Source organism: Cyanistes caeruleus, chromosome 2 (genome assembly GCF_971803275.1).
Source record: "Cyanistes caeruleus chromosome 2, bCyaCae1.hap1.1, whole genome shotgun sequence".
NCBI classification, from domain to species: Eukaryota; Metazoa; Chordata; class Aves; order Passeriformes; family Paridae; genus Cyanistes; species Cyanistes caeruleus.
In genome coordinates, this window is record NC_141702.1 from 114428969 (window position 1) to 114455181 (window position 26213).

The 26213-nt window shown below is 38.7% G+C and overlaps 1 protein-coding gene and 1 non-coding gene across 10 annotated transcripts in view; both read right to left on the minus strand.

Annotated features, from left to right (window-relative positions):
• Nucleotides 1-26213, minus strand: part of MACROD2 (mono-ADP ribosylhydrolase 2) — an 846953-nt gene that overhangs the window by 446206 nt on the left and 374534 nt on the right. The window lies entirely within an intron of this gene.
• Nucleotides 18149-18338, minus strand: LOC111926690 (U2 spliceosomal RNA). Its single transcript, XR_002863127.2, has one exon. It is a non-coding gene; the product is annotated as a U2 spliceosomal RNA (small nuclear RNA).

Below are 26213 nucleotides of genomic sequence, written 5' to 3' on the forward strand. Positions count from 1 at the left end.
GAAGTTTTCTCAACGTGTTTGATAATGGACCACTTCCATCAATCACCATGGCATTTTCCTCCTGTGTCTTCCTGTGAAGTCTCTGAATGATCCTACTTCCTCTCCATCCAAAAGGCAACACGAGTTTTGTTTAACCTCCCTAACCATAAAACACAGCTCTTCTGTTAATCTGTCATCTACTAATCAAGCCTCCATCCGGAAGAGCCCTGAATATCCATTAGCAGCTGGAATGCTGCAGTGAAATCCTGGTTCTTAGCAGCAAAATAACAGGTTTTGTAACTATTAGTGGTCTAGGATAATTCTTCTTCCACACATGCAGGTGCCTGTGTGAGTAATTTGTAACAGTTGTAGTGTAAAATACAGCGTAAATCCCAGAAGTGCTAATGTAGAACCATCTTATCCATTGCTCCAAGAGTAAAAAAATTCTAAAATGCAATCTCTAATAAAGCCAAGAGTTTTCAAGGAGTATAAAGGGTATTTATAACAATGTCTCTGACATACCAATTCAAAATATGGCACATTCTAGTTATGGACACGATGAAAATACTGCTTTGAAAATGAAAACCAGCTTGTTTTGTGATGGTTAGAGATAAAACAGTGGAGGAAGCATGCTGCTGTGCCTACATAAAATGACAGATAAACATTAGGATGACAAATTACAGTTCAGCAGGTAAACAAGATTTATCCATATTTTTCAGATGAAAGTGCTGCTTCTTAAGTTGGCTCAGCAACTACTATTATTTTTCAAAATCTCCATGTATTTCAGAGGATTCTGAAAGATGGCATAGACTAATACATCTTATATAACCCTTATTACCTGCATCTTATTCATGTTACTAATTTTGCTCTATCCTGACATACATCATGCATATCAGGGACCACTTTTGCTCAACTCATATTTTCCTAATTTTTTCATTTGTCAAGTGAATCCAGAACTTCTCTGCTCTCAGTATTTTAGAGAGAAAATTAAATTTTGCACAGACCGCAATCTCAAATATGCTGTGCTTTCCACATGTTTTAAAGTCCTTTTTTGACAGCATTCTTTTTCAAACTTGTTTCACAGAGTTATCCTAACAGTTTGTGCTACTTCACAGTGGAGAAGCAGTTTGGAACAGTTATTTTACTACCCTACATAAATGACCATTAAATGATGTCATATACTACAATGACATGAATAAATTAAATGTTCTTTCATTTCAAAAATGTAAAAAATCCACTCAACCCTTTCCCTCCCCTGCTTCTTCCAAATGCTTTTAATTTCATCAGCAGGTAGCAGGCTGAGGTACAGAACATAAATAAAGTGCATGTAGCAACTACATTTCAGGAATTTTACCAATACCAAAGATTTATGGCTGTCACTTTATGCTGAAATTCCCCAACATCAAAGAGTGGTGTTAAAGCATGAGTGACAACCAAGGCTGCCAACAGCTGTATGGATAAAATATGCTTGTTTTAACACCTTCCCTCTTGATGTGAAGAAGGTCAAGGGATGTTGCTTTCATGCTATGGCGTTCTGGGTGAGTGTAAGTTCATCAGTAAAGCTTCGGAAATGGAGTTTCTGAATAGCCGCTGTTAACTGTGCAGAAAGGGGTGGTGGGGAGAAAAAATAAAATCTGAGCTTCCCTTCATTGGCACTGTGAAGATTAAATATTGGGAAAAGCTGCTGTCAGAGTTTCCTGCTCATTGGGATTCCACATATCAAAACCAGGAGCTTTCTAGAACTCTGGAAATTTGCCCCCAAATTCACAGACAAGCACACAGTATCGTAGATGAAAGACTGCTGACTGCTGTGCAGTTAAACCCTCTAATTTACTTAGCATATTCTCTTTCTGAGATCTCCTTGCAGCTGTTCATTGCAAATGATCCAAGGCAACATTCCCGTGCTTGAGACAAGCATAGCAAATTTGAACTAAGGAAACACTTTTAGGAAGAGGTGAAAAGCATCTGAACTCAAGAGAAAAAGATTAACACCTCCTAGTTCTAAAGCATTCAAAAATGTATGCACTGATTTCGTAGTTTCTACAAAAGATAAAAGCTTCTGCATGAAACTTGAAATTAGTAAGATTAAAGAGTAAAGAATTTATGCTTTTCTTTAAGGAGCAAGGGCAAATGTCAGCCAGGGAATCATTCTGTCCTTGTTGCATTTGCATTATACTGTTACACTGAGTTCAAATTCACCTTGGGAAATAATATTAAACATAGGTGAGTGCCATTATGAAGTGGGTGAACAATTACTGAATCTAGTCTAGAGAAACTGCAATAACAGCACTTTCCTAAAAAGGCCAAATTAAAAGAATATGTGAGTGGAGGGAATGGGGAAGTCATCTGGGAGCTCATCACTCTTCTTTTTTTGCAGTTCCTAGTCAAAGGCTTGGAGACACCCCGATCTCTGAGATCAGTCAGGATGCAGACAGGTCAGTAACACCCCTCCAAAGCCCAGCTGGGACCAGGGAACTCACTGAGAGGATGGCAAGTCACCAAGGCAGGACTTGGTAACCTACAGTTGGTATCTGCAGACTTCCTTGACATGCAGTGGGTTGAAGGATTCTGTTTTCTGGCAGTTTCTGACCTCTGCACATTCTGTTTGGATTGGTAAATTTTGGTAATCATTTTGTTTCGTTTTGCTTTTGTGAGCTGCAATTCAGAGACTCAAGAAGCAAAGTAACTAATAACTAAGATTTTAAAACTCTCTTTGAGTTTTGCTCATTTCATCCTGTAAAATTTACCTTTCCTCAAAACCAGTTTGTGCCTTCTTGCTTCCAACTAATTCCTGTTTGTCTGTTAACAGGAATAAAACATGGAATGAAATACAGTCTGTTGAATATTAGTCTGAAAACCAGCTTCAAGTAGCAGTTGATACTGATCATTTTATTTAAATAGAATTCCTAGAAATCTCAAGAAGAAAGAGCTGTTATTTTCAATGGCACCTCACAAGATGTGTATGCCACCACACGTGTATGCATGCTCTAGAGCCTTTGTGTGTGTCTCATGGTGAAGACTCACTGACATGAAGGCACTGATGCAATCAGCCATGCAGCTCTTTGTACAGTATTTCTTTCTGCTCTTTTCCAGTCTCCCACTGTTATTCCAACCTGCCAAGCTGTCAGGGAAGTAGTGTCAGTTGAAGCTCTTATGCTGTAACTAGCCATGGTATGTGTCCAGGTGCTCTCCAGTTTCCTTTGGTGTAAGTTGGTACCAGCTCAGTCTTCTGGCAAGTGTTACTGGGATAATCCCCAGCTTCCCCAGTCCTTCACAACGTCTCTCAGAAAATCAACAACCTGATATCTTAAATCTAATAGTTTCTCATAGCTCCTTCCTTCTGGGGACCCTGGGTGCCAGAGACCAAGGCTGGATGGTACAGCTTTGTAAAGAGGCCCTCTGAACCTCTACTTTGGACATACCAAGAGATAGAAGGGTCTAAAAAAAAAAAATAATTAAACAAATACCCCTCCATCCCAAAGCCTCACTTTCTTCACTCTTGAATGGCTTTGGAAATTAGGAGAACCTTCTAAGTGTGATGTCCTTTGGCACACTGTTTTCTGTCTAGGCAACAATGTCCTCTGTCCTCCAACCATGTTGCTCCAGCTCCCAAAATACTTCAGAACTATTTTGATACTAACACAAATCCTGATTGCTTTGCCCCTTTTTTTACTGAATTCCCTTTCTTCTCAAGATTCCCACCTCTGCAGGGGAAGAGGACACAGGAATCTCAGCCCATGGGTTATTTTGTTCTAAGTGAATTATTACGATCAATTGAGAAGACACCTGTGAGCAGTAAACAGCTCAGAGGCTGACAGCTCGGACCTGCTCTCTGAACCAGCAGCTACCACGAAACTCAATTTAAAAGCAGTCACTCAGCCAAAATTAATTATATACAAGGCCAGGAGCAAAGAGCAGAATGATCTACTGGGATCTCCTGAAAGCAACCTGGCTGAACTGAAAAGCAACACTGGTAAATTTTCCCCTGCCCTTGTCCTTTCCTTCTGACCATGCCATAATTGCCAATGATGCAGTGCAATTAAACACTAAGCACCTGATCAGTGCCACTGTAAAGCACTAAGGGAGAGGGAAAACACAGGCTCATAACACTTGCCCACAAACCTTACTCTCTCTGTGTAAAGGAATCCTGTAACAACAGAATTCCAGCCTTTTCAACACTGTTTTCAAAAAACATCCATGAAGAACAAAGGTGTCCTCGGAAATGCCAAAGGAAAAAGTATGATAATTGATTCCCCTCAGAGTTTTATGATACTCTGCCATTGGTCCTAAACAAGGTATTGTTCCAATGTGCACAAAGCTAGCACTGTAGGGCAGCTCCCCACTCAGCAGATGTCCTAAGATACACAAGACTTATTTTCATGTTGTTTTTCAGACCCAATGTTTAAAAATAATTTTCTCAAATCTCACAAATCCCATAGAGATATCAGGCCCTTATGAAGTGAAGCCAGCTGCCTGTTGCAAACATGACTCACAATGTGCAGTAAACCCCTGCTCTCTTATAAAATTCACAAAAAAGAAGAAAAGGATGTAGAGCTCCCACCACGATAATGCACAGCCTGTTTGCTCTGTGCCTGCTAGGTATTCTCATTTTCTAGTGAGAAGTCATTGGAAAAAGTTCTCTTTCACCCCTTGCACAGCCCTGTGCAAACTGTAGGCACACATCTAGAACTATCTCATTATTGGCACTAATTTATTGACAGCAGATAGCTCACTGCAGATGTCAAATCTCAGTCCATCACTTGATCTGGGGGAAAACATTTAGAGAGAGACCTATCACTCTCCAACCAGTAAAAGCAGCTGCAACAGCTGCCAAAGAGAGGTACTTCTGGTGATCCATAAATGTCTTGTTTTGTTACATTTTCCTGTGCTAACTGCTCTTTCGCTTGGCAGATCATCTTTACTTTCCCCTCATTTAATTCCATTTCATTGTGTATTTATGTCTCCCTTTTCAGTATCACGTTTCCTTCCCACTTTCTCGCATCTTCAAAATCAATTTTTCTTCTCCCTTTCCTCTCTCTCTCTCTCCTATAGTCTAACTGGAACTAGTCTGATATTTGCTGACATCAATGCTGTGGATTTTAACTTCAACTCCTACCAATATCACTCACCCCTGGCTATTACAAAAGAACTACAAGAGAACACAAACCCATCTCCATATGTTACTCTACATGGGTACTAATAGCTGTTTTCTAGGCATTACCAAAATAAACAGCATTAGCAACAATTAGATCTGCTTGATTCAAATCCTCCAATGTATGGTTACACCACAGAGTTGCTTTAATGACGCATGCAGAAGAGCATGTAAAATTTCATTACTTTTACTGATTTAAAACCTCACACTTTTTAAAATGCCATTGAGGGAAAATGCCTTTGAGGAAAAATCCCACAAACTCATTCTGAGGCTAAATATTGCAGTTAAAAGTAAACCAGGCTTAAAATAAAAAGTTGGCATTTTAAAGGCCCGTAAATAGGATTAGATCTACCAAGACTGTATAAACATTAATAAGTAGAGCTCCATTCAGAACTAATGTATCAGTGAGTCACGTGTGGACCAGCATGAACTCTTTTTAATTTGCAACCAGAAGGTCTGGAGGTTGAAAGAGGTAAAACAACGCAGCAGAAAGGTTCACCAGGACACAGATTAGGATCTGACACTTTCAAATGTCTGTTTCTGTTGGCCGCAGCTCTGTCTGATCGCTGCTGAGCCTGAGTGCTCGCCCACTTTACATCTTTAGCACTCTCAAGATATAAAAACTGGAATTCTTTATGCAAGCTGGTTCTCAACCTGGCACATCCTAAGCAGCAGGTTTCTGGGCTTGGATATTTCTCCCTCCCAACCCACTCCCAACCCCCGCCGGTGCTGAAAAGTGACATAACAGTAGTGAATTAAACAATAGCCTTGTCCAACTGTTGCTATGTTTCAGAACTAGAGACTATTTCTTTCTGCTAGAGAATGTTTTCTGCAATTCCCCACTGATACTCTCTGGAATGTTATCCTGCTGTATTCCACTTGCATGAGGAGCTCTTGCTTCTCTGTGTGAGCCACTGGCACCATAGGTCACTGGGCGCTGGGAAGAAAGCAATTCCTGGTGGAGAGCTTTGTCTTTCCTGCCTTGCTGAAGGACATCGCAGAGTGGATGCATTTGAGAGACATCTCTCACCCTTCAGCACAACAAAAACAAACAGAGATAAAAATCAAGAACAAAAAGAAGTTTCTTTTGTATCCTGGGTTTGTTTGTCTGGGACTTTGGCTTTACTCATGGCAACCAATGAGAAAACCTGCAGTAAAGACCAAAATGCCATTCGTGGTTTCAGTAAGGATTCATCCTTTGGAAAAAAGAGCAAAAGTTTAGGAGTTAAAAATTTAGTGGAAGTTTAGAAAAGGAAAGGCTAAGTGTAGCCTGAAATGGGATGTGAAAAATGTGAAAAATGACAAAGGGATGGTAGCAATACACCATCAAATCCCTTGCCAAAGTAAATTAAAAAGTCACCCAGGCAGATAACATCTGGATATGTGCAACCTCAATTTAGTCAAAATCCTAATGTAAACAAGTCCACTGATAGCAGAAGGGTAGTTAAACATTCCTCTGCCTTTGGATAATCAAAACCATCTTCCCTTCCTAAAAAAATAACAAACCTTTCAATTATCAAACTCTAAGGAAGAAACTGACAGCTATTGGAAGGATTCCATTAAAATTTCTTTTTTTTTCTTTGCAAACATCTCTGCAAACAATTTTTTGTTTGTACAGAAACTACAAGAGCTCTCAAATTACTTGATACTTGTAAATAATGGTAATATATGGTGCACTGATTATATATAATATAAACACACATATTTGATCTGGTTTATTATAGTGATGCAAGGCTACCCATTCTGCTAACTTTATAATGATATTATTAGTTTCAGTGATATTAATACTGAAATAAAAACTGTAAGAAAATATAGTTTCAACTCTGTAATGTGGAGTTTCTATAACATATGCATCTCCTCTTCAAGAATCATAGGACAAAATAGGAATGGTATCAGTGCAGCAAGGGAAATCAGTCTCTGACAGATTTTATATGAAAGCTGTGAAGGATCAGTGCATACATATCTTATTACACCAACCTAATGATATATTGCAACAGTCATTCAGTCATTCTGTCTTAATGTCTTAATGTCAATAACTCTAATGCAACTTATTGCATTAATATATTATCACTGATAATGAAGTTTTGACGGTAATCTGAAACATCTGCAACAAGTGCTATCAAAGCCATTGAATAGAGAATAGCATTAACAAAATACTTTTTTTTTTTTTTTTTCCAGGGCTAACAACTTAATATAGTTCTGGGGTAAATGTCACATCAGAAATAATTGTGATCGTGTATGAATCACCTTTCATGCCTTTTGCATATGAAATGGAATAATCTATATATTTCAGCAGAATCCAAGCAACTTTTATGTAGCAAAGCTGAAGCCGACACAGCAGGTCAAAATCAAAGGCTGAGGAATCCTAACAAGGTTAGGAAACACCAAGGAGTTACAAGAAAAGAATTCCACTAAGTTCCATTGCAAATGATCACAATTAAATCATCCATGTGGGCACCAGCAAATCCTAATGGAAACTAATTAAATAATAAATTCTAAAAATTATAAAATTCTGTTCTCCTGTAGCTAACAAAGCCAAAAAGCTCATTTTAAAAAATAGGTCAAGTCTCTCATCTCCATGCAACAGTGACAGAAGTATTAAACTGGCTGATTTAAAAAGAAAGGGATTATCAGAACCCTTATTTGCACATAGTTATGCAGAAAAAATCACCTCAAATGAAATCCAACAGAACCATATTATACTGAAAACACAGGTAAACCTGATAAACAGCACAGACAATGTGAAAATAGGCTATGAAGTTTATAAAAAAAAAAAAAAAATCAAGGGGGAAACTAGATATTAAAAAAATATAATGTACAAAAGTGAAAAGCTTGCTCATAACAACTGTCTACTTTATATGAAAATGAGAATGGTGTTCATTGATAACTTCATTTTAAGATGTACCTCATCCTGACTGAGAGATCAACTGAGCTCAGCTCTCACGTAGTGCAGAAGGTAAAACAAATATGAACTAGTTTCCGGATAAGGGCTGGAGATGGGATTTCAAAATATGGAACCCCTGAAACAATTTGCACAGTAAAAATCACATTCCAGTGCCATTTAATAATGAAGGAATCTGGAAGAGATTATCTGACTTTTCTTGAACACACCATACCCAAATATATGGACAACATTTTTATAAGTGCAAAGATGGAGGGGATTTAACTTTCAAGATAGTCACCAAGACAGCCCCAAAATTAATCATTTTGAAGCTGTTACCCTATTGCTTTGCAGGTAGTTTACACCCAGCCAGGACATTCTGTGTAACTGTATCACACATGAGGATGTTAACAGCGCTGCATTACACATGAATGACAACATGCCATCAATCTTTGTGCTTAGATCCCATTTTATTCTCTTATTCTCATATGTTGGGATGCTTAAATATTCTCATCCTAACAAACAGATACCCAGAAAAAGAACTCAAAATGTATGTTCCAAGCCTTCATACTTCTGCTACATTTTGGCAAGGAATAACTCATCACCTGCCATATATTGTGGCTGTACTGTGATCTCCCTTCTATTGAAGAAAATAAAATTAATTATTATGAATTTGAATGTATGAATAAAATAAAATTCATAATTGATTGCTCATGGTAATACTGACTATTAAAAAAGGAACTACTTATTTCTGCTGGAATGTAAGTTTCTGAGTAGGAAACCTGAAACAGAAAACAGCAGCTCAGAAGTAGCTCATTAGCAGACCTATTGATCTCCTAGATCCAGGTTTTGAGAAAGAGAACATGTGCAGAATCCATGCTTTTTTCAAATATTACAACTCAGATCTTTAAATTGCACTGATGAGTGTATTCATCCTTAGTTCCCTGTCAATACAAAGATGTGCTGGGGCTGTTAAACTCTGCATCCTGCCCTAATCCAGCCAGCCAAAAAGGACTTTTATTCAAGTGGCATTCACACGATAACACTGCCCTGTGCCCCTCCAGGGGCTCCAACTTTTCAGAACGCTCAGTGTCCTCTTTTGAATGTACATTGTGAAAAAAACCACTTCCTAACTTCACCCAAACTAAATGCTTCCAGCTTAGAGATGGAACACTCCAGAAGGGGAACTTCAGTTGTCACCAGTGGACACTCTTCCCCTCCCTCCCCGAAATTTTTCAGTAAAAAAAACCAAACAAAAATTTATGTACCACAGAGCTCATTAATATCTTTATGATAGTCTCCACTAGTTGCAGAATTCCATTTCAGAAAGAATATATCTGCAAAGTGCTCATACTGTGCTAAACTTAAATCCCCATAGCCATGCTGAAGGTAATCACAGGTACATCTGTTTCTGTCATATTTAAATTCATAGCCTAATTCAATTGCAAATAATTAGCTATTTATCACCATGAAGCTCACATTACAAAATCAGAAAGGGTCAATATGATTCTAACTATTTAACAAAAGACAGAGGCCTTAAAAGGAGGAAAGGGGAGAAAAACAAAATAAACCCTAGTAATGAATCCCACAGTAAATCAAATACAATCAGTTCTGCTTGCCCATCATACCCCTGGACAACGCAATTCCTTTGTTGTTCTTTACAGACTTACAGACTCCATTGCCATACATATCATTTAAGCCCATCTTTCACTTTTATAGCCTGAAGAGGAGAATTATTTAGTCAAAATAACATGAGTACACAGCTCTTGTAATACTGTTGTGACCTCCGTTTCTCACACCTACGCTGGAGCATTACTATAAGTCACAAAGTTTTTTCACTTCCAAGGACATCTTAATTATCCCACCCATGACATGACTGTTTTTGGAAGATAAAGTCTGTAATTAACTCGTTGCCAAACAATATGTTTACTGTCCCTGAAGGTCAGTTCTAGTATAAAGACATAAGGACACTTAAGGTTGGGAGAGGAGCATTGGAACTGCCATCAAACATTAACAGAGTGGTCATCCATTATCTACAGTAGCAGCAATGCAGAGTAGGAAAATACTCTAAGCACCATAAAATGACTGTGCTAAAATAAATATCTACTGCAACACACAAGGCCTGCAACACATAAGTACAACTAGAGATATGGTGCTTGACCCATTGTAACCAGACTTGTTAGAAATTCCACTTAATCTCAGGAGTCAGTCAGTAGTAGGAGAACTTGCTCAAGTCAGCCAAACAATTGCTCCTGTACTATGGAAATCTGACTTTGCTGATTGACCTTATTGGGAGAATTTAGGTTTTGAAACTGTTTTAAGAGATTATACCAAAACAACTCTAAGAGCTGTTTGCCTTGTTTGGTTCTGAATTTAAACTGGAAATTTGCATACCCTGGTTTGAGATAGAAATCCATGATCTGAAAAGGGCAGGGTGAGGACGGATGAGTATAGGTGTAACAAGGGGTTTCATTATTCTTGTACAAATCCATGGAGGGCAGTTTAGAACTCCTGGTACAATTCCTACACCAATGTAACCCCCTATTCCAGGGAAATGAGAAAGTAACCATCTTTGATTAAAGATCTCCTATAATATCTCAATTAGTTGTGTACATGAGCAAGGAGAGGTACAAATAGGAAAAAAAAAAAAAGACAAACACTGGAATAAAATTAAGGAAAATTATAATAAAGAAATATACGTAAAGCACTTCTATGCTGTTGTGCCCAGTCTCTGACTCACATCATCATCATCATCATTATTCTGTATTTTAACAGGAAACCTAACAGACACTTGGCCCTTCCTTTGCTTTACGCTCTGCTTACAGTCAGAGACAGATGGAAGGAATGGAAGGCAAGGAAAAGCAGCTAAGAAAATCACGGAGGAATAAAATCATCTTTGCCCAACCAGACCCACTCTTTCATCCCACGCTCACAGCATGCTCTCCTTCATGTAGAGGAATAGGTAACAACTGAGAACTTGTGTTTTCCTCAAAGTATTGGACAATATGGGAACAACTTGTGAAGAAATGGCATATGGAAGAACCTAAACATGCCAAACAGACAAGAGTGAAAAAAGTAAACAGGAAGAAGAAATTTGGATGAGAAAACAGGAAAGATGAAAACGTTGTCTATTCAGATAAAGGAAGGAAGGATTCAGCTACAGAAAGGAAAATATTATGAATTTAGATGGGGAAAGAAACAAGAAATAAGGCATGCCATGCCAGAATCAATGAATGTAAGACCTGGAGGAGGAAGGAGTCTGGAGACATTCATATTCAGGTGTGACCATTAACACTGCACTGGACTAGTGAACAAAGTTCTTTAGGCATATAGCAGACCATTAAAGAAGATACTTTGAATTTGTATCTTTGATGCAAAACTAGTTGATTCAAGTCTGTGTTGTTTGCAAAACTCCCGTATGTCAGCACTTAAGATACTGGAACAGCTTGTCTGTGCTGAAACATGGACTATTTGCTGGTTTTCCATTGAGAATAGATTGGATTTCAAATTCCCCCACTTAGTTACCAGAAGCCTCTCCATCACCTGGAAACACTTTTCAATCCATCTTGCCAACTTTTGACCTATGCTAGTTACTTTTGGAAGGTGAAACCCATCAGGATCAGGCATGGATAAGCAATTCTCTACTGAGAGCATGTCAAATAGACATGCAGCCTCCCCTGAGCCAGAATGCAGCAAATGTGCATTTCTTGAAAAGGGGCACTTAGAGCTGTTCATATGGAAGCAAATAACAAGAACTTATGTCAGTCTGCACTTCTCTTGCAGCTCAGTGTAGGCACCACACATGCTATTCATTTTCTGAAACAATATTGGAGAGTGCTGCTTATGTGCTGCCTATAGACCATCTAATTAAAGAGCACAGCATATCAAAGCAATTGAAAAGAGTTGTTTGTTTCTGCAGCACAAAATGAAGAGTCTGACTGTTTAGGCAAAATAACTGACATATTGTTACACTGTACATATTTGCCTGAATATGATGGCATACCAAGCTATTATATGGTAAGAGAACGCTTCAGATAATCTCAGCCCAGGAACTTTTCATCTTCTTCCTTCACTACTGCCAGTGGTCCCCCTGAAGTGTCAGGCAGCTGCAAGCTGAGTTTTTACTGAGCTCCCACCTTTGTATGTGAAATGGAAGATCTGTCTCTATGGTGGATGGCTGGAAGCTCATGGTACCTGATGCCATAGCAGTATTCCTCTACAACACTGCAGATGGAAGTACACCCAAGCCCTTCCTTGTGCTCTTCCCATCATTACCCTTCAACATCCATCCATAATTTTTGTTTTTAATTTATTTTTTAAACAAGTCACCAAAAGTCCACCTCTGATGTCTTTAATTTCCCACATTTCCTGACTTACTTGTTGCTTGAAGGAAGGAAAGCTTCCTGCAGGCTGGTTGCACCCAGCAGAGAGAATACAGATGCCTTGTTGAAGCAGGAGGGAGAAAACCAGGGCTGAAGTCATTGTCCCCTTCACCACCACCCCTCTCCATCCTCTGTGTAAACCTTCTGACAGCATTCCCCTCTAATCTTCTTTAACAGTGTCAAGCAAAATGAAAAGGTTAGACTTGAAGGCTTTTATGTGGCCTTTAGATTAGACAACCCATTAAAAAAAACAAAAACAAAAAGCCCTGCATACAGCAAAATATTTTTAAAATCACAGAAACACAAAGGTTCAAGTACTAAATTTGCAACCTTAGCTGAATTACACATGATTTAATACTCCTCCACAAAGAAATAGTTAATATCATGCTTCCCAAAGTGACTATGGAAGCCAACCACAGGACCAAAATTTTGCCCCAGTATCCAACAGTGTACTGTTGCAAATCCCCACACTTTGGAATACCATGCTCCTTTTCATTGCTCTTCATACAAAAAGAGATGCTAAAATGAAAGATGTAAGTTCCAAGCTTCAGTCTGGTCAGGGCTTCCCCTTGAATTTTTTCTATTTAGCATCTCCCTGTTGTCTTTCCCTCTTTCACATACCCACATTTCCTTTTCTTGTTCTGGTGGAGGCTGTTTGGACAATTACACAGTGAGAAGTGCAGACAGTGCTGTGAAACCCTCTAAAAAGCTTAGTGGACTCAGACTCACGGGGGTCACGGGGTACCACTCAACTTCAGTCACAGCAAGAGCCACAGGTGGAGTTTCCAATGATAGAAAAAAAGAATGTTACTAAATATTTAGGCTCCAGTGCTATGTGCCAGGGCATGTCCACTGCGTGATGGATTGCCCTGCACATGGACCAGCAGTGGTTTGTTACCCCAGGCTTAAACCAGCTGAATGAAGTAACTTTTAGAGTAGTTCTTAAAGTCTTTGCACAATATCAGCTTTTAGGCTTTCAGTGTTTTAAAGACAATTCAGAGGTTTGGGGTAAAAATGTATGTGCCTTAGTTTTGCATCAACGCCATACATGATCAAAACAACTCGTTATCCAAGATTAATCTGTCTAGAAAATAAATGTCAGTACTGTCAGGAAAGGGAAAAGTTTATGATTAAACTCCAGCTTTATCATCTCTCATAATATTCACTTGAAGACAGCAAAGATTCAAAGATTCAGCCCTTGATTTTTCATCCACCTCTTTGAAATAGCATTGCAGAGAAGCCACACAAAAGAACACTTATGTAAAAACACATACCTTTACAGTCAATATCGTTATGTAAAAACCATTTTGTAATTAGTTTAGTTTTAGGGTAGAAAAGTAATTCAACAGAATATGACACAGGATGACTGGACTAAGCACAGGAAACAATTTTGTTTAAACACATGTAGACATCAAGCCAGTGATCTGCAAAAGCTCAATGGAAAGCCAATGTGCACTTCTCTGTTGTCCTAATGGACTGCTTTAAACATGAAAGAAATTAATGCATTTCTTCTGCATGAAATCTCCCCTTGAAGAGGAACAAGGAAACCACCCAGTTTTCCAGCATGTACAGAGTAATTAAGCAACTCAAATTATGACCCCTCCCCAACAAAACCTCCCCCCATCAGTCCTATCCATCAGTGAAGATCCCTGAGGGAAGCCCAACCTGAGAGTCATTGTGGGATGCCTGATCTACATTATATTCATATTCCATTGTTCAAGCCATAGCACAGATAAAATAATAAACCTGTTAGGGCACAGCGCAGAGACCACATTCCTGTCTCGTGAGTGAAGCTCTCAAATGAGGAAAAAGCTGATACACTACTGCAATCTAAGTTAAGAATACCAACAATAAAGTACTGAACCTTTGAGTATTTTGAACATGGAATTAAGTAATTTATTCAAAGTATCACATAACAGCACTAAAAGCAACAGGCACCGACACTTTACTTTTTCCATGTACAAATGAGTTTTGCATGTCGATAGCTAGTGTCTTGCCATGTCATGACTGCAGAATGACAGCAGATACTTATCCACTCAGCCTTAATTAATTTACTCCCCAATGAATACTGCATTTAGAAGGGAATGTAATTTTATCCTGGAAAACCACTTCACACAAATGGGACAAGCTGTTACCTCATCTGATTTGTATCTATTTTCTAATCACACAGAGACTTACTATAAAAGAATTCAAGATTATTCTAAAAATATGCAGCTGCTATTGCACATAAATATTCCATCTTTCTCTCTGGATAAAATCTTTCTGAGGGAAATAGCAAACTTGCTTAAGGCTTGTTTTTCTTACATCCAACATGGACATGCTTAAAACATTCATATCACTTTTCCATCAAACTTTACATCACCTATGTGGAAATATCTACAAGCTCAACAATGTTCTGCTGTTTGTGTTCTGCTATTTTGGTTTTAAATAACATAAATTTTAATTTGGTTTTAAATAACATAATTTTAATTATGTTACTTCGCATGGCAGAATGAAGTTTGACATTAGTATTGAATCTCATAAATCATCACTTTAAGAAAATGCTTTCCCTTGAGGAGAAGTAATACAGATCATATGGGAGTCCTTGTTTCAGCTTCAAACCTTCTTAAACAATCTTAACAGTTTTCAGAAAGTCATTGGTAGGACTGTGCCTTCTGAGGCACATAAGGAGCAAGTTATATGTTAGCCCTTTTTGTAATTTTTTTTCTATTTGTGGTGGAAAGTTTAAAAAAAATAATATTAGGAATCATTATATTAGGAATCAAAAATAAAAGATGAAATTAAATGTGAATTCAACATAAATTCAACAGTGCTGGCTCTGGAAGAAAGGCATGATAACATGGTGCCTCAGATGTACAGTCAACATAGTGCTAGAGATGCAGAGTCCCTAGCATTTCCTTCTCCTTTTTCTTCATCATTTCAAAACATTTAACTAAGGAAATGGCTGAGTATATAATAAAAAAAACAGTGTACCACACATCAACATGAAGAAACAGTTTTACAATGATATTCAGTGCTTCAAGATGTCAGAAGCTTACACAGACTTTACAAATAATGAAGCTAATCATGTTGCAATAAATTCCACTAGAACTATTTTCTTAGAATGATAATTGTTGCTTTTTTAATGGTGAAATCATCATCCCATAGTATCACTCTCTAAAGGGAGCCAATCAATCTGGTCTGTTTATTTACAAATGAAAGTTAAGTTTTGAGTTGGGGCAGCAGAAATTTTGCACTTTCATGGCACAGCTTCCACAGTAGTGTGAGCTTAGGCTTTGAATCTGGGATGCACACAGACAGGGATTGATACCAAACACCGTGATGGCTGCAGACAAACTGCTGTCATTTGCAAAGGCTCAGATATTTCCCAGTTTCCTCTTAAGAGAGCTGAAAAAATGAGGAGGTGGAAGGCTGCAATTCTTTAAAAGGAGGAGGTGGCAGTGCACAATTCTTTAAGGAAATCTGTCCAACTCTTTGTGTTGTTCTTGCCAATTCTTTCAGTTTGTGCATTAAGGACGTGCGAGCTCCTCTCCCAGGATGGCCCCAGTCAGCTGAGAAGTGGCAAGAGCAGTGGATGCTCAATCAGGTTTGTAAATTAATTAACACTCTGCGCTCCCTTTTCCATGTTTTCAGTCTATTGATAAAGGGAAGACTTGGCTATTGCCAACCACTCTACTTTTGCCCCAGTGCACTATGAAAAGGACTTCTGCATGTTAAAAATGTGCACAGCAAAATGCAGATCACTGTGTTTCTCCAAAGGCTGTCTCTGGAATGCACAGTTCATTAGTGCTCATGGCCTCAACCAGACCATGTGGGTTTAAGGCACAGAACCACTCAGAAGGGAGTGGGCAAAAAAGCAATTTTTGCCACTACTTTTTGGCTGAAAATGAGAAAGCTGAGATCCTATTGCTATAGGCACACACAAATCCTTCTCTGCTCTGTTGTAGGAGATGCTCTCTGAAAGAACCAGCATGTCTGTGCTGACCCTGGGGTAATGAAGCCACTTCTTGAACGCTGGCCCGTGTCACGGGTTTAAGTAACCTTTGGGGTCCTGAGCTGGCCTTACCTCACCTGGGTGCATATAACACACACTAAATTAATTTTCTCACAGAGAGAAAAGAGAGAATCAATATTTACTCCAGGATCAAAATGCTTTTCGTTTAAAGAACTCAGCAGTCTAGAAAAACGAGGAGCAATCATTTTGTTCCCATGACAAACAAAAGCTTCCTTGCCAGTAGACACTGGATATTGACAATAACCTGTGAGCATCATAGCATGCATAGTAATCAGATGGCATTTTCCTGCAGTGGATTTCTGTCTTGTAGACTTCTAGGTTTGGATCTAAGCAGAAATATTAAATAATCAAAATACAGTATTTTCCATTAAATAGTAACGCTAAAATAATTACAATCAACAAACGCTTACTTCCACATCCCCTATATAAGCTTTATTCAATGTGTCCTAACTGAAATACTGCAGCTAAAAATAATGACTAGTAAATCACCCAGTGATTTAAAATGCAAGGAACGTGAAGTTTAGGGGTTTTTTTCTGAAACTATTATTTTATTTTACTGCAATTAAGTTGGTAGTGCACCAAGCTACCACCAAAAGTGTCACACCAAATTAACTTCCTTTTTATTAACCACAGCAGGTCAAATAATTTTAAAAAGTGAAGGTGTCTTGGTAATGAGACTTAACTCAAGGACACTAATTTACAATGACATGGGTTCCTCCATTCTGCATTACCTCACGTACTTCATAAAACATCCTTGAAGGGTCAAATTCTGATGCCATCTAAAAATGATTTTGATCACTCTCCGTCTGAATTAATTTTTTTCCTAGCAGAACACCCAGCTTTCACCCTGTCAGATCATTGTGGCCTTTAGTGGCCTGGCTGTGTTTTAGAAGATGTTGTTGAGCCATGGCTGTGATCACCTGCTGCATTACATGGACCTCAGCGGTGACACAGGTGTGACAGGCCAAATAAAACCAGCTCCTGTTAGCCACCCACTGACTGCAGCATGTACAAACACCTCTGGATCTCCAGTGTACAAAATGGACTGAGCTGGTATTTAGCCAGTCAGAAATATTCAAGTGAACACCATCTCTCCATAGTTTTGGGCCTTTTTATATATTTTAAACACTTGTGTTTAAAAAAATAGTGTTTCCTCAAAGATACTGATCACGTCTGTTCCTTTCCAATGCTCTTTAATCAAACCAAATCAAATCCTGAATGTTGCATTTCACCATCATGTGGAGTGTTTCCTATCTGTTGAACACTGCAGTTATTTCTGATTGCTATTTATCTCGTTTTCCAGAAAAATACTACCTGTAAAAGTGGTCAGTGAAAATGAAAACAGCGCCACTGATGCAAGAACTGGCTTGTCAGCAAGCACGAGAACAAGTGTAGGCTCACTGTGCCCAGCAGGTACAAGGTAACACCCAGGATGATAATCTGATTTTATAATACTGAATGTTGCAAAATAGACATTAATACAGACTGAGAAGGCAGTGAAAACAAGATTAAAATAAAATAAGAAGTGTATTTTTTTATTTTATTTTATTTTATTTTATTTTATTTTATTTTATTTTACTTTATTTTATATGAATGCTTGGGAACTCCCTGAGCTGAAAATTGGTGGGAATTAAGAGAACACTGTGGAGAAGCATAATCTATGTTTGCTCTGTTGCTGTTCTTCCCTTTGCACTCTTTTATGGCCATTAAGGGAGTTGTGGGGTTTTTTTTCCCTTTTTTCTTTTCACACCATTCTAGAAACACAGCACCAGCAAGCTTCACGCATGGAGAGGGTGGCATAAGCTCCTAGTACATTTCCCAGTCCCCAAACTCATTTCATATAAAATCCTCCAGCTGAGGACATAACAGATATTAAACTGATAAAAACATATGCTGCACTTGATCTTTGCCAAAAGGTCAAGAGGCAAACACGAATCAGCAGCCTGGATGGTTTCTTGGTCTGACTCAGTGCGCACGCTGAGACTGAATCATCCCAAGATTTTAACACCACGGTAACAACAATTATGCAGCTTTATCACTCAGATTTATTTCAAAAAGCTGCAGACAGACTACAGACCCCAAATAACTCACTCCAGGATCACAGTGAGCTCATGATTTTGCACACACAGGAAGTGTTCCAGGACAGGAACTTGGGAAAGTTAATGATGCCATGTCTAGCCTCCCAAAATATTTCAGTCTTGATCCGATTATTTCTTCTATGGTCAACCAAGTAAAAAGAGAAAACACCTAGCCCTTCCCTCTGACCTCCAAGCTCCTGCTGCTTCGATGCTCCCTGCCCCAAATATTTAAGGAATCTTCTGTTTTCTGCATTATAAAGGTTTTTTTTTAAAAAACACATCTCCCCTACAGAAACTATTTCACAAAATTCTAAAAAGTTGAGGCATTTTTTAATAAATAAATTATTAAAAACAGAAGTACTGCAGTGCATTTTCTTAATCCTTGCATTAGAGCATCTTGCACACTAATCCAAATACTAAATATCAATCTTGCTAAAGCACAATTACTTGGTATCAAACTCCACCATAAATTAGCAGAGAAATTGTCAACACATGAGGAGCGCAAAGTCAATACTGCTAAAGCGTCAAAAAACCATCCCTGTGCATGGAAATTAAAGACATCTTTTGAAGTTAATGATTAATAACAAAAGATATTTTAGTAACTTGGAAAAAGACAACTATTTCTATAAAATTATTTTCATTTTCAAGAACACTTTGTAAACAAACTTGGGAACCTTTCTATTAACAATGATATTTTCAATCACTCGTCATAATCATAAATTATTTGTAAGAATACAACCCCAGGTCACAAATAAAAGAAAAGGTTTTGTCATACTCATCTAATATCCTGATGTTGGTGCTCCAAGCTGCACAAGACAGCCAGTTATAACATAATTGTTTAACTTTCAATACAAAGTTTTCAGTGAACCGGTATCAGCAAATCCACTGGATTTTAATGAGTTAAAATATTTTAAAAGCATAGCTTTGTTATTTTGTTTAATCACCTTTCCCTAAGGCTCTGAACAACATTTAAGCATGTGCTTAATTTGCTATTGAAGTCAACAGAAGGAACAGTGAATACTGAAGTTAAGCATGTGCTTAATGAGATTTACTGAGTCAGAATGCGTAAAACCCAATGTGAGCAGAATCAAAGCCCCGAGGTATTAGCCAAGTCTACCCCGAGTTTCCCTAAAGACACAGGGCCTCCAAAAGGTGAATTAAAATTTTATATTATTATGACATGTCTACTGCACACCCGTATGTCTGAAATATTTATGCAGCAAAACACATACCAGACTTTGTAGGTCTTTAAAGTAACAAAAGAAAAAAAACTTTGGATTTACCTTAAAACACCAGCTGGAAGATTTTGTGGAATTTTGTTTGGTGTCTATAGCTCAGCAAGACCCTCTGTCATGAAACAACTGCTGACCTGTCTCATGTTTCCCCCAAAAAGAAAATGTAGCATAATTTAGGTGTTTTGATTTGGGGCAGGAGGGAATGGAGGAATGAAGCTAACATATTTATTTTAGTTATTGGCTGCTCTGTTAAAAAGAAGGAACTTAATCCAGTATCACTATCTCACTTCCTCAGTCACTCAGGCAAACTGTGTAATCCTCTCCCACCTGCATATGAACGTCTGCATTGTAAAAGTTGATACTTTTTCTCAGAGTGAATTAAATTAAATCACCTGCATGCCTTTAAGCCTCCTACTTTATTACCAAAGACTACCACTTCTTCCTAGAGCAGGTGAGTTCAGTTTAACAAATAGCAACTCAGTGAGCTTTGAATGCAGCATATAAAATATAAAACTGTACTTTTCTACTTTCTGTGACATTTAAATGGCATAAGCGAATATTTAATTTAATTGCAACTAATAAATATTTTCTTGACAGTAAATATTTAAAAAAGAGGTTTGATTCCAGGAGAAAAATTCTTTAGATTCCATACTCACTATAAATATTCAAATCTGACTTAACAATATTTTAATTGTTTCTCTTTTAGCTTACATGGAAGATCTGGTTTTGCAATCAAATGTCACTGAGACTGGAGGTTTTTTGCCTTGCTCAGAAAAAATAACTGTGATTTGGAGAAATATTTAGAAATTTCTCTTAACAACATACAGTCACCAATCCTTTCTCTAATATGCTGTCAAAATCAGCAAATCTGTTAAAGAAAAAAAAAAATAACATTTAAATGTTGAACATAATTGTTCCTTCAAAATGGCAGTCATCAGCATGGAAGGAGTTAATCTTCCCCACTCTTTTTCTGAGAGTATAAAAGGCAAAGAACAGCTGTCACTCAGGTGATGAATACAAGCTGCCAGCCTTTTAAACAGCAGGTACAGCATTTGAGCTCTGAATTAATTAGCATTCAGAAAGCCTAAACACGGCTTGATAACTCCGCAAGATGATTTTTGTCCCTTCCTGCAAATTAATACTGCTATTAAGATGAGCAAGGGCACAATGCAGATCGTAATTGTACCCATTAAACAAAGTTTCACAAGTAATGAATTGGAGGCTCTTGCCAAGAATGCATCAAGTCAAATAAAGCCTTGCTGCAAATAACAGACGCACAGGAATCCATCTTCACTTTTTCGTGGCATTCACAAAACCACATACAATATGGATTCCTGTGTAAATGCATGAAATGTTTTCTGCATATAAGCACAGGCTTCTCAAAAGTCCATGGTTTTAAAGGTTTAAATAGCGGCTTTGTCTCAGAAGCATGCGGGCTACTTCCATACAAGAGCCGCTCCTAACATACACATATACACTGAAAGGCAGCTAACAAAGCCTCAGAAATTCTACTTATAATGTCCTAAAAAACAAGGGCTCCCTCCATCAATTACTGCTGCAGCACTGCATCGAAGTCTACACAATCCATGTGGAAAATCTTCCTCCTATATTTATCATTTCCTTTAAACGATGAGCATATTTTATAAAGCACAAAAATGATTGATATCAGAATTTAATGATGTTTAATAAGTGGCCATCTGTCAACAGTCAAGGAGTAAAAAAGAAGCACATTATTATTTCCCAAAAGACTGGAAATATTGATGCTAATTAAAAGGCACATTATCATTATCTCAAAGCAATGTCTAAACACTAATCAGACTTCACATCCAGGGCAGGAGAACGAGGGAGAACTACGGATCTGAGTGCTCCCCAAATGGGTCACTGGAGTTGAGAGTCTCCAAACTGGTGTTATGATACCATACAGGCTGGAACTTGGCAAGTAGCTGCTTATCTCCTGACTGTGTGGGCAAGCAATCAAACCCTGATCTGATGTAGGAAAGATTATTCGTTTCAAACTCAACTCTTCAGAAAAAAACCTTTGGTACATTTTTACAAAGAACTGTAGAAGAAAAGAACTGTGCTAAACGTGACACTTCACTATTTATTATTTCAAATTTTCCATCCACCTTATTTCAGAACAAAATAAAGCTTGAGGTGCCCAAACACATGATAAATTGCACCATTCTAGACTGCAACGTACTCAATCCTTCCAGATGAGAAATGGCTCAATGTCACACGTACCTGAGGGACTTAATGTGGTCAGGTAGACAGAAGCCTACACCAAAAGGAACAAAACCCATGAACACGGTGTCATAAGCCCTTTTGACTCTTTGGGCTTCTAAGAAGACCGTGAAGGGTTCAGGATGCTTCAGCTTCTCCTACTGAGTGCTATGGAGGAGGAAGGTACATGAATGTAGGTGGTTCAGTCTGCTGCTCATGCTTGCCTGGAGCTCTGCCTTAAACATTAATAGTCAGTTTAGTACCTTTTAAAATGTAGCATTTATCACCATTTTTGTAATTCATCTTGATCAGAACCTCTTTTAAGCGAGCAAACCTCTCCTAACCTCAGAATTCATGCTTCATGTTCTAACTGAGGCCACCAACACCCTGTAACATACTTCTTGCTCGGTATGTGAAAAGCTGACAAAACACTTGGCATTTATTGCTTGCAGAGAGGCACAGTTATAGGCCACTGGTAAATGTTTTCTTGCCCTTGAGATATGAGAGATGTGTGAGCAAGATATGACTGATCCCACCTCCCACATGGTGGAAACTGTATGTACAGTCCCAGGTTTAGCAATATTGACTCTGAGCCAGGCCCAGCAGCACACCAACTTCATGAGGTTTTGTGCTGTTAGAAGAAGAATACAGGTGACTGATGAAAAATATTCCTGTGCTGAAGGTAAGCAAAGCAGGGATAAACACAGAGTAAAAGGCATAGTGGGAACAGGTGGAATGAAATTAGGGATGGGAGAATCACACTGAAAGCATGGAAAAATGGCAAACTGAAAGTTTTTCCAAGCTGGAGAAAAGCACAGCTACCCTGGCAGTTGAGGCTCAGGGGCATGAGTACCATACCTAATTGAGAGCAGGCATTTTCCCCACCGTATTTTTGCTGGATAACTTTTTCACCTATAATTGCCACTATCAAATTACCATCTCCACAGTGCAAAGCCACCTCCAGTCTTCCTCCTCAGGTCAAGGAACTCATTCATCACTGTCAAGTGAAGCATATTTCTATTTTTACTTGTCATTTTCAAACCATCCCTTCACACAGATGTGACCTCTGATCCTGACTTTCCTTCCAACACTCCCCTCGCTATACTCTGATAGTCCTCCACTATCTCCTCCCTGATAAATATTAAAAAATTTAAAGGAGATGTCCCTGGTTTTGATTACCCTATTCCAATATAACTCCTTGATCTTCAGCATAAACACTTCAATCATTCTGGCATTTTCATTGACTCAAATTAAATGCAGAGCCAGTAATTATTTCACAATCCCCTTGCCCTTTCATACACAAGTCTTCTGCCTTATACAATGACAAAGTATTATCTCCCAGACTCTTAAATGGTTCAGATATTTCAGATACCTTTTGGATATGAATCTGGCATGAGGGAACTCTAAAGTAAACCTTGTGAGGCTTACCCAGTACTAATTGTTAGCAATTACAGTGCTTTTCTCATGTTGAGCTCCAATGCTCAAACATAATGTGAGCCATATAACCATACAATAGTTGCACTGATTAACAGGTTCCTCGGGGCGATCATGAGCATGAAGTTCAGGATCCCCTGCATTTTGCAGCCTCTAAATGTAAATTCAACAAAGCTGAAGCAAAAAGGGGAATTCACAGTACTGTTTACATGAATTGGAGAGTGGCCATTTAGACAGACACACGGAAATCAAAAACACCATCAGTATCCAGTTTAACTTATGTTATTTACTTCCATATTCACTACGTTTGTTTTAAACTGGCACTGAATTCTTTATTCTTGGTGCCTCCCAGATTTGCCTTCTGACTCTGTTCAATTGTTGTACGTTGTATAGCTGTCAGAGCAGAAGTGGAATGCATGAAAAGCTGGATAATTGTAAGTTGGGGCATATGGTGCTACAGAGAATGTAGGGGTTAGTAGGAAGAAGGGGGGAGATTTGTTTTGATTTTTTTCAAGAGTCTGGATATGACTAAAGCTTTTTCCATTGGGCAAAGAAAATATCCCTTGTTTATCCATTTCTCCACCATTTGAAAAGTTGCTTTCCCCCCGCCTTTTTCTTTGGGGGGTGTGGGGTGAGAAGAAGGGCAGAAGTTATGTTTAACATTAATTCTTATTTACATGACAAGTAATAGACCTCCCTTCTGGTTCATTTTATGCATCCTAAGAAAATATGTTCTCAAACAGCATGCATGATATTGAGATTTTCACCAAAAAAAAGCACTGAAATTAACTAGCTGCTGTGCAAACATGTCAGGCTTCATACATCACATGCATTGAAATGACCAGCACAGTTCGCTCTTCTCAAAGGTATTGCTTCAAGCTGATTGCTGACTCAAGACAAGAACACAACCCTGGTCACAGTGACTTTCTGAGCATTTTCTCTGCAGCTGCAGGGTATAGAGGGTTTTCTGTTTGTTTTGCTTTTTTCCCCCCTCTTTCATATGAAACCTCAGATTCTGGAGTACAGTTTGGCAGCACCAGGCTGAAATCGCTGCCAGTTTCCTAGGGTACAGAATCTCTAATAACACAAAGCCCCGACTATCTACATGCCCAACAAATAATCAAAATTTTGTACCACAATTGCCCTTAAAATATATGACTTCTTGTTTTCCTCTCTGGGTTGCAGCTAATCCCTTCTGTCAACAGCGTTTCATCTGTAACAAGCCTGCCTGTGGCATGTTAGGTCCCAATGCATCTCTCAACAAATCCCCCGTGCACGGCGCGGTTCACAAAGCGCGCAGGTTGCAAAAAGGACCGCAGAGACTGAGCCTCTCTCCTCTAATGGGATCAGAAAGGCTGTGCTTTCCCATGGAAGATGCTCATCAAAGGCGAGGCCAGGAGAGACAGCGCGCTGTCAGGGAAGTCCCGGCTCACATATTGCATTTCTGGTGCATAAGCAGAGCAGAGCATTCGTGATATTTGTATTCCTGAATGGTTTCTCTGTCTGGTTGAATTACTGGTCACATGTTTATCACTGTCATGCTGGAAAGCTGATCCAGGTGATGTTTGCTTCGTACTCAGCAATTTTGAACAGCATTTTTCTAGCTTTGAGGGCTGGCATTGTGTGACATGCTCTTTAGGACTTGCTCTTCCTTTTTTCCTCCCTTCTTCCTTCCCTGCTTCGATTTTATGCTTCTTCACCTTGCCCAGCATATCAAAAGAAAATGCATGAGGTGGTAAAAAATGGATGTGTCATTTTTCCCAGCAGTGAATTATCAGAGGCTTCCCTTGGTTTTGCAGAAGGGATAATGGGAATAAACTCCATAAGAGTTATTTGTTCTCCCCACTCACCCAATGCCTGGCCTCTACCCACAGCAGCCTAAGCTTAAAGTGCAGCTGTGGAAAGGAGGAAGGTGACAGACACCAGCTTGCTCTCCTGCCTCCTCTGGGACAGGACATTATCTCTACTGCAAAATGCTATTACATGGTGTGGCTGCTGTCTCCCACCTTCTCAGGGAAAGAGCTACATTTTCATCTCATTGACAAGGAAATGGAAAACGCCCTCAAATTCACTGTATAGACACTTGACACCTTGGGGGTTGTTTTCCCATCTTATCCGGGATTTTAAACCAGTTCCCAATGTTTGCTGGGCTTCTGTGAAATCTGCTGTCAAGCCAAGAGTTTCAATTCACTCAATGGCTCCAAGTGCAGCTAAAGCTGGTCTGGGTGAGTGTCAAACTGCCAATAACTGAGAGATACCACAACAGCCATTGAATCAAAAATTGCAGAAGCTCTAGTTTTGTCTTCTGAGATGTCCCAGAAACAGTGTGCCTCTGTCTGCATATACACATTCTCAAGCAGAAAGACAGAAAACATTTAATTGAGGGTACTCTGAAGAGCGTACAGTCTGCTATTCAAAATTTATTCTGCTCTTGGAGTGATCAGATGGGGCAGCAGAATGACAGAGCTCACTCAGTGACATGTCAGCTGGCACACTACACAATCCTGTACGCTTTCAGATTTAGCATCTCATATCACCTCTAGAAATACTAATTATAACAACTATCTACCCTTAATAATTTCTCAAACAGTTCTATTATTTACTTTTTACAGTACCATTTGTTATGTCTGATGCAGTTAGTTAATGTTACAACCAGCTGAAACGCCCAACATATAATTTATAAAATTTCACCTTGGGCACTCTGCTGAAGTGCTGGCATTGCCAAATCTCCATGGGATGTCTGCACTTAAGTAAATACTGTTGCAGGCACTTTAGACAAATTTTCACACACACCAGTCTATTAATGTTGTTTCCTACATGCAAAACTCCCAAATGAA